The sequence below is a fragment of the Saccopteryx bilineata genome, chromosome 3, assembly GCF_036850765.1.
Source record: "Saccopteryx bilineata isolate mSacBil1 chromosome 3, mSacBil1_pri_phased_curated, whole genome shotgun sequence".
In the NCBI taxonomy this organism is placed as follows: Eukaryota; Metazoa; Chordata; class Mammalia; order Chiroptera; family Emballonuridae; genus Saccopteryx; species Saccopteryx bilineata.
The window spans coordinates 304,969,224-304,984,198 of NC_089492.1; positions in this window are offsets into that span (position 1 = coordinate 304,969,224).

A 14,975-nucleotide genomic window follows, 5' to 3' on the forward strand; every position below is an offset into this window, starting at 1 on the left:
TGGAGTGTGGAAGTCCCGGGTTCGATTCCCGGCCAGGGCACACAGGAGAGGCGCCCATCTGCTTTTCCACCCCTCCCCCTCTCCTTCCTCTCTGTCTCTCTCTTACCCTCTCACAGCCAAGGCTCCATTGGAGCAAACATGGCCCGAGCGCTGGGGATGGCTCCATGGCCTCTGCCTCAGGCGCTGTACTGGCTCTGGTTGCGACAAAGCGATGCCCCAGATGGGCAGAGCATCACCCCCTGGTGGGCGTGCCGGGTGGATCCCGGTTGGGGGCATGCAGAAGTCTGTCTGACTGCCTCCCTGTTTCCAGTTTCACAAGAATACAAAAAAAAAAAAAAGAAGAAGAAGAAGAAGAAGAAACGAATATGCTTTACATCTGTAACACAAAGCCCTTTGTCTCAGGAGGCAGAATATGATACCTTCTTTTCTGTGGTAATGGAAGGATCTGAGGTTCTTCCTTTTCAGAGAACTGTCGTTATTCAGAAGAGTTAAGCATCTGAGGGGAAAAAAGCCACTGACAGGGCACCTTCTAAGTGACACAGGGGAGCTGTCCTCATCCAATGACACCAGGTGGCTGTAGTTCTCCAACATCACGTCCAGGAACAGGTCCTTCTGATTTGGGTCCAGGAGCTGCCACTCCTCCCAAGTGAAGTTCACGGCCACATCGTGAAATGTCAGGCATTCCTGTAACAACACTGTGATGTTTAATGGTGTAGTGTGCTTTTTGAAAAAAAAATTTTAATAGGGTGATACTGATAAATCAGGTTACATATGTTCAGAGAAAACATCTCTAGATTATTTTGACGTTTGATTATGTTGCATACTCCTCACTCAAAGTCAAATTGTCTTCTGTCACCTTCTATCTGGTTTTCTTTGTGCCCCTCTTATCCCCCCCTCCCCCTCTTCGGTTACTATCACATTCTTGTCCATGTCTCTGAGTCTCATTTTTATGTCCTATCTATGTATGGAATCATATAGTTCTTAGTTTTTTCTGATTTACTTATTTCATTCAGTATAATTTATCAAAGCCCATCCATGTTATTGTAAATGATCCGATGTCATCATTTCTTATGGCTGAGTAGTATTCCATAGTATATATGTACCAAAGCTTTTTAATCCACTTGTCCACTGACAGACACTTGGGCTGTTTCCAGATCTTTGCTATTGTGAACAATGCTGCCATAAACATGGGGGTACATTTCTCCTTTTGGAACAGTGCTGTGGTGTTCTTAGGGTATATTCCTAAAAGTGGGTTAGCTGGGTCAAAAGGCAGTTCAATTTTTAATATTTTGAGGAATCTCCATACTGTTTTCCACAGTGGCTGCACCAGTCTGCATTCCCACCAGCAGTGTAGGAGGGTTCCCCTTTCTCCACATCCTCGCCAGCACTTATTCTGTGTTGTTTTGTTGATGAGCACCACTCTGACTGGGGTGAGGTGATACTTCATTGTGGTTTTAATTTGCATTTCTCTAATGATTAGTGATGTTGAGCATTTTTTCATATGCCTATTGGCCATCTGTATGTCCTCTTTGGAGAAGTGTCTATTTATTTCTTTTGCCCATTTTTTTTATTGGATTGTTTGTCTTTTTGGTGTTGAGTTTTAGAAGTTCTTTATAAATTTTGGTTATTAACCCCTTATCAGATGTATTGTCACATATGTTCTCCCATTTGTATAGTTTGTCTTTTTATTCTGTTCTTATTGTCTTTAGCTGTGCAAAAGCTTTTAGTTTGATATAGTCCCATTTGTTTATCCTGTCTTTTATTTCACTTGCCCGTGGAGATAAATCAGCAAATATATTGCTGCAAGATGTCAGAAAGCTTACTGCCTATGTCTTCTTCTACGACGCTTATGGTTGCACGGCTTACATTTAAGTCTTTTATCCATTTTCAGTTTATTTTTGTGAATAGTGTAAGTTGGTGGTCTAGTTTCATTTTTTTTGCAGGTAGCTGTCCAATTTTCCCAAAACCATTTATTAAGGAGACTGTCTTTACACCATTGTATGCTCTTACCCCCTTTGTCAAATATTAGTTGTTCATAAAGCTGTGGGTTTATTTCTGGGTTCTCTGTTCTGTTCCATTGATCTATATGCCTGTTCTTATGCCACTACCAGGCTGGTTTGAGTACAATGGCTTGTAGTATAACTTGATATCAGGAAGTGTGATACCTCCCACTTTATTCTTCTTTTTCAAGATTGCTGAGGCTATTTGTGTTCTTTTTTGGTTCCATATAAATTTTTGGAATATGTGTTCTATATCTTTGAAGTATGTCACTGGTATTTTTATTAGTACTGCATTGAATTTATAAATTGCTTTGGGTAATATAGACATTTTAATGATGTTTATTCTTCCTAACTATGAGAACAGTATATGCTTCCACTTGTTTGTATCTTTCTTGATTTCTTTTCTCAATGTTTTATAATTTTACAAGCACAAGTACTTAATCTCCTTGGTTAAATTTACTCCTAGGTACTTTATTTTTTTGGTTGCAATAGTGAAGGGGATTGTTTCCTTAATTCTTCTTTCTGACAGTTCATTGGTGTATAAAAATGCCTCTGATTTCTTTGTATTAATTTTATATCCTGCCACCTTGCTGAATTCATTGATCAGGTCCAGTAGTTTTTTGACTGAGACTTTAGGGTTTTCTATATACATTATCATATAATCAGCAAATAATGATAGTTTCACTTCTTTCCAATTTATTTATTCTTGTTGTCTGACTTCCAGGACTATGTTGAATAAGAGTGGTGAAAGGGGGCACCCCTGCCTTGTTCCTGATCTTAAGAGGATTGCTTTTAATTTTTGCCCATTGAGTATGATGTTGGCTGTGGGTTAGTCATAGATGGCCTTTATCATGTTGAGGCATGTTCCCTGTATTCCCACTTTGCTGAGAGTTTTGATTATGAATGGGTCCTGGATTTTATCAAATAATTTTTCTGCATCTATTGAAATTATCATGTGGTTTTTCTCCTTCCTTTTGTTTATGTGATGAATCACATTGATTGATTTGTAAATATTGTACCAGCCTTGCCTCCCCATAATAAATCCCACTTGATCATGATGTATGATTTTTTTCATATATTTCTGAATTTGGTTTGCTAATATTTTGTTGAGGATTTTAGCATCTATATTCATCAAGGATATTGGCCTATAATTTTCTTTCTTTGTGTTATATTTGCCTGGTTTTGGAATCAGAATTATGCTCGCCTCATAAAAGGAGCTTGAAAGTCTTCCTTCCTCTTGAATTTTTGGAAATAGCTTGAGAAGGATAGGAGTTAGTTCTTCTTTGAATATTCTGTAGAATTCACTTGTGAAGCCATCAGGCCCAGGACTTTTCTTTTTTGGGAGTTTTTTTGTTTTTTTTTTGTATTTTTCTGAAGCTGGAAACGGGGAGAGACAGTCAGACAGACTCCCACATGCGCCCGACCAAGATCCACCTGGCACGCCTACCAGGGGCGACGCTCTGCCCACCAGGGGGCGATGCTCTGCCCCTCCGGGGCGTCGCTCTGCCGCGACCAGAGCCACTCGAGCGCCTGGGGCAGAGGCCAAGGAGCCATCCCGAGCGCCCGGGCCATCTTTGTTCCAATGGAACCTCGGCTGCAGGAGGAGAAGAGAGAGACAGAGAGGAAGGGGGGGGTGGAGAAACAAATGGGTGCCTCTCCTATGTGCCCTGGACGGGAATCGAACCCGGGTCCCCCACACGCCAGGTCGACGCTCTACTGCTGAGCCAACCGGCCAGGGCCTGGGAATTTTTTGATAACTATTTCAATCTCACTTGTTGTAATTGGTCTGTTTAGGTTTTCTGATTCTTCCAGATTGATATTTGGAAGATTGTATGTTTCAAGGAATTTTTCCATTTCATCTAGGTTGTATAATTTTTTCGGCATAAAGTTCTTCATAGTATTTTCTTACAATATTTTGTATTTCTAGTGTGTCAGTTGTTATTTCTCCACTCTCATTTCTAATTTTATTTATTTGAGTCCTCTCTCTGTTTTTCTTGGTGGGTCTAGTTAAAGGTTCATTGATCTTGTTTACCTTTTCAAGAAACCAGCTCCTGATCTCATTGAACCTCTGTAGCCCTATGTCATTTATTTCTGCTCTGATCTTTATTATTTCCTTCCTTCTACTACACCTGGACTTTACTTCCTGTTCTCTTTCTTGTTCTTTTAATAATTTTATTTTTTTAATGGGGTTGACATCAATAAATCAGGATACATATATTCAAAGATAACATGTCCAGGTTATCTTGTCGTTCAATTATGTTGCATACCCATCACCCAAAGGCAGATTGTCCTAAGAGCTGATTCTTTTTTTTTTTTTTTTGTATAGGAACAGAGAGAGAGTCAGATAGAGGGATAGACAGGGACAAACAGACAGGAAGGGAGAGAGATGAGAAGCATCAATCATCAGTTTTTCGTTGTGACACCATAGTTGTTCATTGATTGCTTTCTCATATGTGCCATGACCGCGGACCTTCAGCAGACTGAGTAACCCCCCACTCGAGCCAGTGACCTTGGGTCCAAGCTGGTGAGCTTTTTGCTCAAACCAGATGAGCCCACACTCAAGCTGGCAACCTCGGGGTCTCGAACCTGGGTCCTTTTGCATCCCAGTCCGACGCTCTATCCACTGCGCCACCGCCTGGTCAGGCTCTTTCTTGTTCTTTTAAATGCAGGGTTAAGTTGTTTATTTGAGCTTATTCTAGCTTCTTAAAGTATGCCTGTAGTGCTATGAACTTTCCTCTCAGTACTGCTTTTGCTGTGTTCCATAAATTTTGAGTTGTATGCTCCTTATCATTCATTTCTAGAAACTTTTTAATTTGTTCTTTGATCTCATTGTTAACTCATTTTTTATTTAACAATCTGCTATTTAGTTTCCATGTGTTTGAGAATTTTTAAGTTTTTCTGTTGTGGTTGATTTCTAGTTTCATGCCATTGTGATCAGAGAAAGTGCTTGATATGATTTCAATCTTCTTAAATTTGTTGAGACCATTTTTGTGCCCTAACATGCGGTCTATCCTAGAGAATGTACCATGAGCACTTGAAAAGAATATATATTCTGCTGCTTTAGGATGAAAGGTTCTGATGATATCTATTAAATTCAGTTGATCTAGTGTGTCCTTTAAGTCTGCTGTTTTTTTTGTTAATTTTCTTTCTTGAGGATCTATCTAGTGATGTTAGTGGGGTATTGAAATCCCCTACTATTATAGTATTGCTGTTGATCTCGCCCTTTATATCCATGAAAGTCTGGTTTGTATATTATGTGCTCCTATATTAGGTGCGTAGATATTTATAATGGTTATATTTTCCTATTGGATTGCTCCCTTTATCATTCTTTATCTCTTACTATAGCCTTTGTTTTAAAGTCCATTTCGTCTGATATAAGTATTCCTACCCCAGCTTTTTTTCATTTCCATTTGCATGAAATAGGTTTTTCCATTCTTTTACCTTCAATCTATGTGCATCTTTTGTTTTAAGTTGTGTCTCTTGTAGATAGCATATGTACAGGTCCTGTTTTCATATCCATGCAGCTACCCTTTGTCTTTTGATTGGATCATTTATTCAATTTACATTTAAGGTTATTATTGATATGTAGTTGTTTATTGCCATTTTATTCTTTAAAAGTGTATTCCTCTTTTACTATATTCTTTTCCCACGTTGATCTCTTTACAACAGGCCCTTTAACATTTCCTGCAGCATTGGTTTGGTTGTAATGAATTCCTTGAGGTTTTTGGGCTTTTTTTTGCCTTGGAAGCTTTTTATTTCTCCTTCAATTTTAAATGATAGCCTTGCTGGATAAAGTAGTCTTGGTTGTAGGCTCTTGTTCTGCATTACTTTGAATATTTCTTGCCATTCCCTTCTGGCCTCAAGTGTTTCTGTTGAGAAGTCTGAAGTCATCCTAGTGGGGGCTCCTTTGTAGGTGATACCCTTTTTTTCTCTAGCAGCTTTTAATATTTTCTCTTTATTGCTTAGCTTTAGTATTTTAATTATGATGTGTCATGGTGTAGATTTTTTTTGGTTTCTCTTTAGTGGAGTTCTCTGTGCTTATTGAACTTGTGAGAGTTTTTCCTGCATTAATTTAGGGAAGTTTTCAGCTATGATATGATTGTACAAAGTCTCTATCCCTTGTTCTTTCTCTTCTTCTTTGGGAACCCTTATGATGCAGATGTTACTTCTCTTCATGTTGTCACAGAGCTCTCTTAGCATTTCCTCAGACTTTTTGAGTCTCTTTTCTTTTTTCTGCTCTGCTTCCATACCTTCATTCACCTTGTCCTCCAACTTGCTGATTCAATCCTCAGCTTCATCCATCCTGTTTTTAATTCCTTCCATTGTGTTCTTCATTTCTGATATTGTATTTTTCATCTCTGACTGATTCTTTTTTAATATTTCAATGACCTTTTTTATACTTGCTATTTCTTTTATTTAAGTGTTTGTAATGACCATCCATTGTTGTTCTACGATTCCTAAGCATTCTCACAATCATTATTTTAAACTGCATCCGGAAGTTTGGTTATTTCCATATCACTCAGTTCATTTCCTGGCGGTTTCTCTTGTGGTTTCATTTGAATTGCACTTCTCTGTTTTCTCATTATGTCTGTGTGTTTGGGTGTATTGTTTGTAGACCTAGTTGAGTCGAGGCTTCGTGTTGTTTGCCTCCAGTTTTCAGTTGTGTTATTTCTAGGTCTTCTTGGGTTGTCATCAGCCGTTGTTTGTAATCCACTTTCAGATTTGGCTTTTCTAGTAGAGCTGCTTTGAAGTCTTGATTTGTTTTTCTTCTCAACTTTCTTAACACATGGTAGTCTTGTTTACTGATCTCAGCAGGGGAGGTTTATTTGAAACTGTATCCAGGAATACAGTGGGTGTAACCTGAGACTCTGAAGGCCTGATCTTCCAGTTACTCTCTCTGGGGGCAGGGTGTTTTCTCAGCTTCAGTAGGGGGAGGTGTATCTCAGATCTCCATGAAGACCTGAGTTACTGCTTCTCCTCCCCACTTCTGTTTTGAGCTGTGTCTTATTGCACTGATTGGAGCTGGAGAGATGTCTGAAAATGGGTTAACTGGAAGTACTTTAGTCTTGTATTGTGTGGAAGGATCAACCCCTCCCCCAGCTATGGCTGCCTCCAGCACTAGATGAGTCAGCTTCTCAGGTCATCCCATGCATTCCTCTGCCCCTCACAATCTGTCTCTCTCTCTCTCCCCTTTACTTTTGGAAGACAAGCCAGCCCTTTTAACACACTTCGTTCCCAGGTCCCCAGGCAAGTGGCTGTGAGTGATATTTTCTGCTCTTTTCCTTGGAGGTATCCCTCCTTTCCTACATTACAAACCCCTTTTAAAAAATTCCTCTTATCTCTCTCTCTTTTCCCTTAAATCACTTTCCCCTCCAGTGTTCGCCCTTATTTTCACTGCACCCAACAAACAACTACCCATCTCTCTCCCCTTACTAAAGCAGGAATAGGGTCTACATTATCAGTTTGGACAGCAGAAACTCAAGAAAGGAACACAACTCCCTACCCTCTTTCTCACCTCATCCCAATTCATCTCCCTCCCTGCCTGACATAACAGGGAATGTTGTTTCTCTGCGGGGAGGATGCTACCTTGGCCTTCCTACTACCTGGGCAGGAGCCTGTGCTTTAACATACCTCTCTCCCAATGGTGATGTAGCCCTCAACAACCAGTCTCTACCCATTCCAGTGACTCAGAAACTCTGGCACAGAAGAGCAGTGCGGCTCACCGCTCTTTTGGTAACCCTCAAAATAACTTCGGGAGTTGGGACAGGTTCAGGAAGACTAGCCACTTCTGTCCTAACATCCCTTATAATTGTCACAGAAGTGTTCATTCTTGCAGGCTGCTGCTTCACTTACCACAAATACTGTATCAGAATGAGACCTTCTCAAGGGGGATGGGGTGGAAAAAAGGGACTAAAAAATGTATTTGCAAAATACCTGAGCAATCCAATGTGAAACAGAATTTAACCACCCAGAGGAGGCAAGCCAAGCACACCGATTGATTGAGTTATCCATTGGGGCTTTACTGAGACATTGACAAATAAAAATTATGTACACTAAATGAATTTATGTGACCCATTGAAATACACATAGACTGATATATTAGCACAATCAAGTTAATTAACACATCCCACAGCTTACAATTACTACTTCTACGTACATGTGAGGAGAACACCTGTGACGTGTGTCTGTGGTACATCTCACGGCCAGAACCTTACTAGTAAAAGTTTGTACCTGTAAGGTATTTTTTCCTGCCAAGGAAGAAGGAAGGGGTGTAGCCATGAAGTGTGAATAAGCAAAAGTTTTATAGAGTACAGAGTGCTTCCCAGACGATGTTACCTGGTCCAGGAGACACAGGCTAGAAAAGTCACGTGGATGAAACCGTGTGTGGAATATTTAAAAGGTCCCATCTAGGGTGGTCGAGCTAATATGACATGGCTGATGGACAGTCACTTTTTTTCCAAGGACTCCTGGGAAGTTTCATTTGGAGCGCATGGTTGTGGGTGGTTCTCGTCAAAGTTCCCGGGTCTGGTTTCTCTTGTGACCTTTCTCCCATTATCCACTGACCTTACATTCTGACCTTTTGTGTTAAATAGGGGCACTGCTATTCATCCAGCTACTGCCTGCTGGATAGGGGCGTCGTGGGGAAGGGGAGATTGGCAGGTGGTGGTTTTGAGGGGAGTCAGGAGGAACATCTGTTTGACCATGATTTGCAAAACTTTACGAATGCGGTCCTGTAAGGATTAAAAAAAAAAAAAAAGTGGAACAATACGAGGATTTGCAGGGTCCAGCCTTTTTTTTTTTTTCTTCTTTCCAGAAACAGAGTCAGAGAGAGGGATAGATAGGGACAGACAGGCAGGAAGGAAGAGAGATGAGAAATATCAATTCTTCATTGTGGTTCCTTAGTTGTTCATTGATTGCTTTCTTTTTGTCTTTTTTTCTTTTTTTGTATTTTTCTGAAGCTGGAAACGGGAGAGACAGTCAGACAGACTCCCGCATGCGCCCGACCGGGATCCACCCGGCATGCCCACCAGGGGGTGATGCTCTGCCCCTCCAGGGCGTCGCTCTGCTGCGACCAGAACCACTCTAGCGCCTGGGGCAGAGGCCAAGGAGCCATCCCCAGCGCCCGGGCCATCTTTGCTCCAATGGAGCCTTGGCTGTGGGAGGGGAATAGAGAGACAGAGAGGAAGGAGGGGGGGTGGAGAAGCAAATGGGCGCTTCTCCTATGTGCCCTCGCCGGGAATTGAACCCAGGTCCCCCAGACGCCAGGCCAACGCTCTACCGCTGAGCCAACTGGCCAGGGCCCATTGATTGCTTTCTCATATGTGCCTGACCAGGTGGCTACAGCCGACCGAGTAACTCCCTGCTTGAGCCAGCGACCTGGGGCTTAAGCTGGTGAGCCTTGCTCAAACCAGATGAGCCCACACTCGAGCTGGCAACCTCGGAGTCTCGAACCTGGGTCCTCCATATCCCAGTTCGATGCTCTATCCACTGCAACACCACCTGGTCAGGCTGGGTCCAGCCATTTGGTGAGCCAGAGATGGGTAAGGCCCAGTGGTTCTGACTGCCAGCAGTCCTGCATGGGGGACACTTGAGGCAAAACTGCATGTCAGGAGTGGCGTGTAAAGATAAAAGAAAGCGATCCCATCCATTCCCATAACCAAGGCCTGTGAGGGAACTAGAGATCCAGAGTGTGATGGCAAAACAGAGAAGGTAGTCCCCGTTTCCACAAGAAATGAAATGGACTTACCCGTTTCTGCAACATTACACTGGGTTCAGCGTGGGTGAGGATGATGTGTGTCTTTGAGTCCAGGCTGTGTCCTAGGAGTTTGAGTGATGGGCCCGCCAGGCTGGCTTGGCCTTCTGTTTGGGTGGCTTGTCCTCCATATAGAGGCGCTGAGGAAAAGCCTGTTTCTCAATGAAATAATAGATCCACCAATGACCAGGGTGCTTGCAGTCAGGGCAGGGCTCAGTGGGCAGCCATGGGTAGGGGCCCTGCCAGGACAAGTGACACTGCTTGCCATATTTAAAGCAAGCTCCTAGTAGGGATCCTCTTTGCAGCCTAGATTTGGGTCGGGCATCTCCTGTGCCTTGGCCCTGTTGCTCTGCTTGCCTCAGGGCTGCCACAGGAGCCTGGGTTTAGAGCGTTGCTTTCTGCTGCATGGTCCTGGTGAGTAGCCTCGGCCTGTTTCTACTAGTTGTGACCATTGAAAACTTTTTTTTTTTTTTTTTTCATTGAAAACTTTAAATGGCATGTTCACAGGTCTCAAGTAGGGGCTTGGGGGTTGAGAATAAAAGGAGGGGGGCTCCTAGGGAGCCCAGTACCCAGATCCAGCCAGAAACACTAGAGCTAGAGGCAGGACAGAGCCAGAACCTCCTGAAAGAAAATTGGAGTTGGGCCATGGGGTCCTGAAAACCGGTGTAAGGGCCAATGGCAGGCTGAGAATGGCCTAATGGAGGAGGGGCTTAAGAACACAGTGGAGAAGGGAGGGTCCCCTGGACAGCAGGGGAGGAGAAAGAGGGACTGGTATTTGCAGGTGAATGAGAAACGGGATCCTGCAAAGGGTGGGGAGGGGGCTCTTGGAGGGAAGATACCTGAGCAAAAATGTTCACAGAGGGACCAAAGTGGGGTCCAAAGAGAGGGGTGCCCCTGGGGGTCAGGCAGGAGGTGGAGAGAGTTGGGGTTTGGCAGAGAAGGAAAGATCAGGAGTGGAGATTTTAGGTGAGGTTTCTCTGGCCAAAAAAAAGGCCTGCATGTAGAACAGGCGGCACAGAGATTAGGACAGGAGTGCAATTAACTAGAAGTCTTGAATGTAAGGGATCTCCAACCAGTTTCCAGCTTTTTTGGCGATAGTTACATTGGTGAGGGTGTTAAAACTGAACTCCTTCAGGACGCTTCCTGGTCCAATTAATCAGTGGGTTCTGTGTCCTGGCCACAGCATAGAAGAAGAACAGTTTCTTCTTTTTTAAAAGGGAGGGAGAGATTTCAGATAAGGCAACTCCAAGAGTGCTTTTGGATTAGGTTTAGATTCCTGTGCTTCTATGGCCACCCTCAGTTCTCGGAGTGGTCAGAGTTGAGAATTGGTGTCCCACAACTTAATCTCTGGCTACTGGACGGTTAAGTAAAGTGGATGTGACTGGGACGTCTCCATGGACACACAAACACTAGGAACGGAACAGAAAAGAGGTCCCTGATGCAGCTGTGGTTTCAGACAGAGTCTTGGCGGGAAGAACTGAGGGGAGGCTGGAAGCAGGGGACTTACCGCACCATATGCTGCAGTTGGTGGAAAGTCGGAGGTCCTGGTTCTTTCTTGGAGAAAAAGGAGAGAGGAGTGGTCCTTGTGGACTTCTGACTCCTCTCGAGTTTTGGCACCAAATGTAAGGTATTTTTCCTGCCAAGGAAGAAGAAAGGGCGTAGCCACAAAGTGTGGATAAGCAAAAGCTTTATTGAGTACAGAGCGCTTCCTGGACAATGTTCCCTGGTCTGGGGGACACGGGCCAGGGAAGTCACGCGGATGAAACCATGTGTGGGATATTTAAAAGGTCTCATCTAGGGTGGTCAAGCTAATATGATGTGGCCAAATCTCACTGGCTGATGGAAAGTCACTCTTTATCCAAGGGCTCCTGGGAAGTTTCTTTTGGTGCACATGGTTGTGGGCAGTTCAAGCCAAAGTTTCTATATGGTGTTCCCTGGTTCCAGGAACAGGGGCCAGGGAAGCGCTCTGTACTCAATAAAGCTTTTGCTTATCCACACTTCGTGGCTACACCCCTTCCTTCTTCCTCAGCACCCCTGGGAGGACATAATGGAAACTACTTCAGAACACTATTGGCTACTGATGAATGAAGAGCTCACTTTTGGTTTTAAAAGTAAAAACAACGGAAAAGATGCAGTTACATAACAAAGAAAAGAGCTGATTGTAGGGAGCAGCCTGAGAGCCATTTTACTTCCCACCCCCAAGAAAAGCTCCGGACTCTTGTGGGGACGCCTGAATTTCCATGGAGGACAGGACCGTCTGAGGGAACTATAGGTTTCACAACGACATCCACACTGTGTATGAAGAAAGGGGGCCATGAAATGAAGGTTTAACCTAGAAACTGGAAAATCACTTTTCATACTATGACCTTTGCTGCCAGTTCTGGTCCACAGAAAATGGTGCTCTGAGGAAAGAGGGAACGTCCTGGAGGCAGGGCCTGGTTAGACTGGGCATGCGCACTGGGACATCTCGAAAGCAGAAAAAAAGACAGTGTATGGGCAGGGTGTCCTTGCAAGAAAGTGATGCAGGGTTGGGCCCGTTGAGGCCAGGCATGCGCAATAACACTGAAAAGGCAGAACTAAATCAAGAAGGTGGCGGAGAGGTCCTGCGTATACCTGAGCTTTACAGTACAGCCAAAGGTTGTTTTCTAGGGTTAGGAATATCCCTATGTCTTTCACAGTTGTATGTGCACTTATTAAGCCAGTGGTAGTCAACCTGGTCCCTACCAATTAGTGGGCATTCCATCTTTTATGGTGGGTGGTAACAAAGCAACCAAAGTATAAATAAAAAGATAGATTTAACTATAGTAAGTTATTTTATGAAGATTTATTCTGCCAAACAGTGAAAATCAAACATAAAGTACTTGGTAAGTAATTATTATTATATGCTGTAACTGCTTCATAAATTTTATAAAGTAAAGTTACTTCCCCACTTTATAAATCACCATTACTGTGAAACCGGTGGGCGGTTAGAAAATTTTACTACTAACAGAGATACAAAAGTGGGCAGTAGGTATAAAAAGTTGACTACCCCTGGATTAAGCATTAGAATGTGGGCCCTGGTTCTTCAGGTTGTTAGGGCGTCATCTGATATGCCAAGGTTGCAGGTTCCATCCCTGCATGAGACATAAACAGGAAACTGCCAGTGAATTCTTTCACTTTCTCGCACTCTAAAATGAATTAAAAATTTTATTTAATATTAATTGCTCCATTGCACACTTGAAATCAACTAACTTCAAATACCTTTGTGATGAATCTGTTTACAGCATAGTGATGAGGCAGGTTACAAAGAAGCTAGGAAAATTCCTTTGTAAGTAGAATTGGGAAACTGAGACAGATAACTGAACTGGCCAAGCAATTTACAGTCATATACCAAAGGCCCCCTCCCTAGATATACCATCCAGGGGTCTCAAACTCGAGGCCCACGGGCCGCATGCGGCCCGCCCACCAATTTTGTGTAGCCGCAGACTGTCCCGCAGACTAATCCATGATGTTTCATTAGTCTGCGGGCCGCACAAAATTGGTGGGTGGGCCGCATGTGGCCCGAGACCCGTGATTATAGGCCTAAACTGAATTAGAGCTCCAGCCCAAATAAAGCAACAAAACCAGGTGGGCTATACCAGGACCAGCTGCATTGACTAATAACACCCTGGTGCTGACTAATCAGTAGAGACTACAAACCATAAAGAACCCACCTGGAAAAGTTAATGAATATTCTATTGAGATCTTCTCCTAACTCACTCTTTACAAACCCTCAAAACAAAAGGCTAAGAGCACTCTCTTTCTCCTGCTAGCACACCCCTTTTCCCCAACAGGCTTGCATCTCCTAAACTCTAAGTGTTCCCAAGAGACTTGCAGCCAGAAGAGCAATGGGCAGTGGCAGCACATTTTTGGCTAATTGCCTAAACTTGTCTCCAAGGTCCCCTTTTTGCTACTGTTCCAATGCAGGGTCCTTTCTTGTAAATTTTCTAGAGAGCCAAGGCAGCTTGGCCTAGGCTCTTGCCTGTACCTTCTTCTATTCTAGACCATTTGGAAAACAGCTGTGTTAGGCTTGCTCGCTTGCACTTTGCATGATTAGTGTGTGAGAACATGGCAGAGCCACATGAGCATAGCCTATGTATATATAAGAGTACAAGTAGTTGGACTCAGGACCGTGTTTGGGAGATTTCAGATTGTATGTCACCAGAGATCACTGCCTTGAAGCCAAGCTCACTGGCTTAAGTAAAGATCACTTGTTCTGCTGGAAGCTCTGGTCAAGGCACATGAGAAAGCAATCATTGAACACCTAAAGTGTGCAACAAAGAATGATGCTTCTTATCTCTCTCCCTTCCCATCTGTCTGTCCCTATCTGTCCCCTCTTCTGTCTCTCTCTGTGTCTGACACCAAAAATAAATAAATAAATAAATAAATCTTCAATTCTTGCCCAGGGCACACAGGAGAAGAGCCTTTTAACTCTTCCATTCTTCCCCCTCTTCTTTCTCTCTGTCTCTTCCCCTCCCGCAGTCCTAGCTCCATTGGAGCAAAGTTGACCCAGAAGCCTTTGGTGGCTCCATGGCCTCCTGCTCAGGCAGTAGAATGGCTCCAGACAGGCAGAAAATTGACCCTCGTGGGCATGCCAGATGGATCCCCATCAAAGACATAGGGAGTTTCTCTGCCTTCATGCCTCTCACTTAAAAAACATAACAAAAAAATAAATAAATAAATTAGCCCCGGCCCGTTGGCTCAGCAGTAGTGCACTGGCCTGGCGTGTAGAAGACCCCAGTTCAATTGCCGGCCAGGGCATACAGGACAAGCATCCATCGTCTTCTCCATGTTTCCTCCTCTTCTTTCTCTCTGTCTCTCCCTTCCTCTCCCGCAGCCAAGGGTCCATTGAAACAAAGCTGGCCTGGGCGCTGAAGATATGTTCATGGCCTCCGCTTCAGGTGATAGAATGGCTTAGGTTGCAATGGAGGAATGCCCCAGAGGGGCCGAGCATCGCCCCCTGGTGGGCATGTTGTTTTGATCCTTGTCCGGAGCATACAGGAGTCTTCCTCTCTGCCTCCCTGGTTTTCAGTTCAGGAAAATACAAAAAATAAAATATAAAATTAAAAAATACTTAAAATTTTTAAAAAAAGATATTTTTTTCCAAAATATAAGAGAATGTTTACCTAGAAAGTCACAGAGGTAGAAGAGATCATCTTTAGGAAACAAGTTACAGAGCCAAAAGAGCAGTTTAGTTGGAAGGC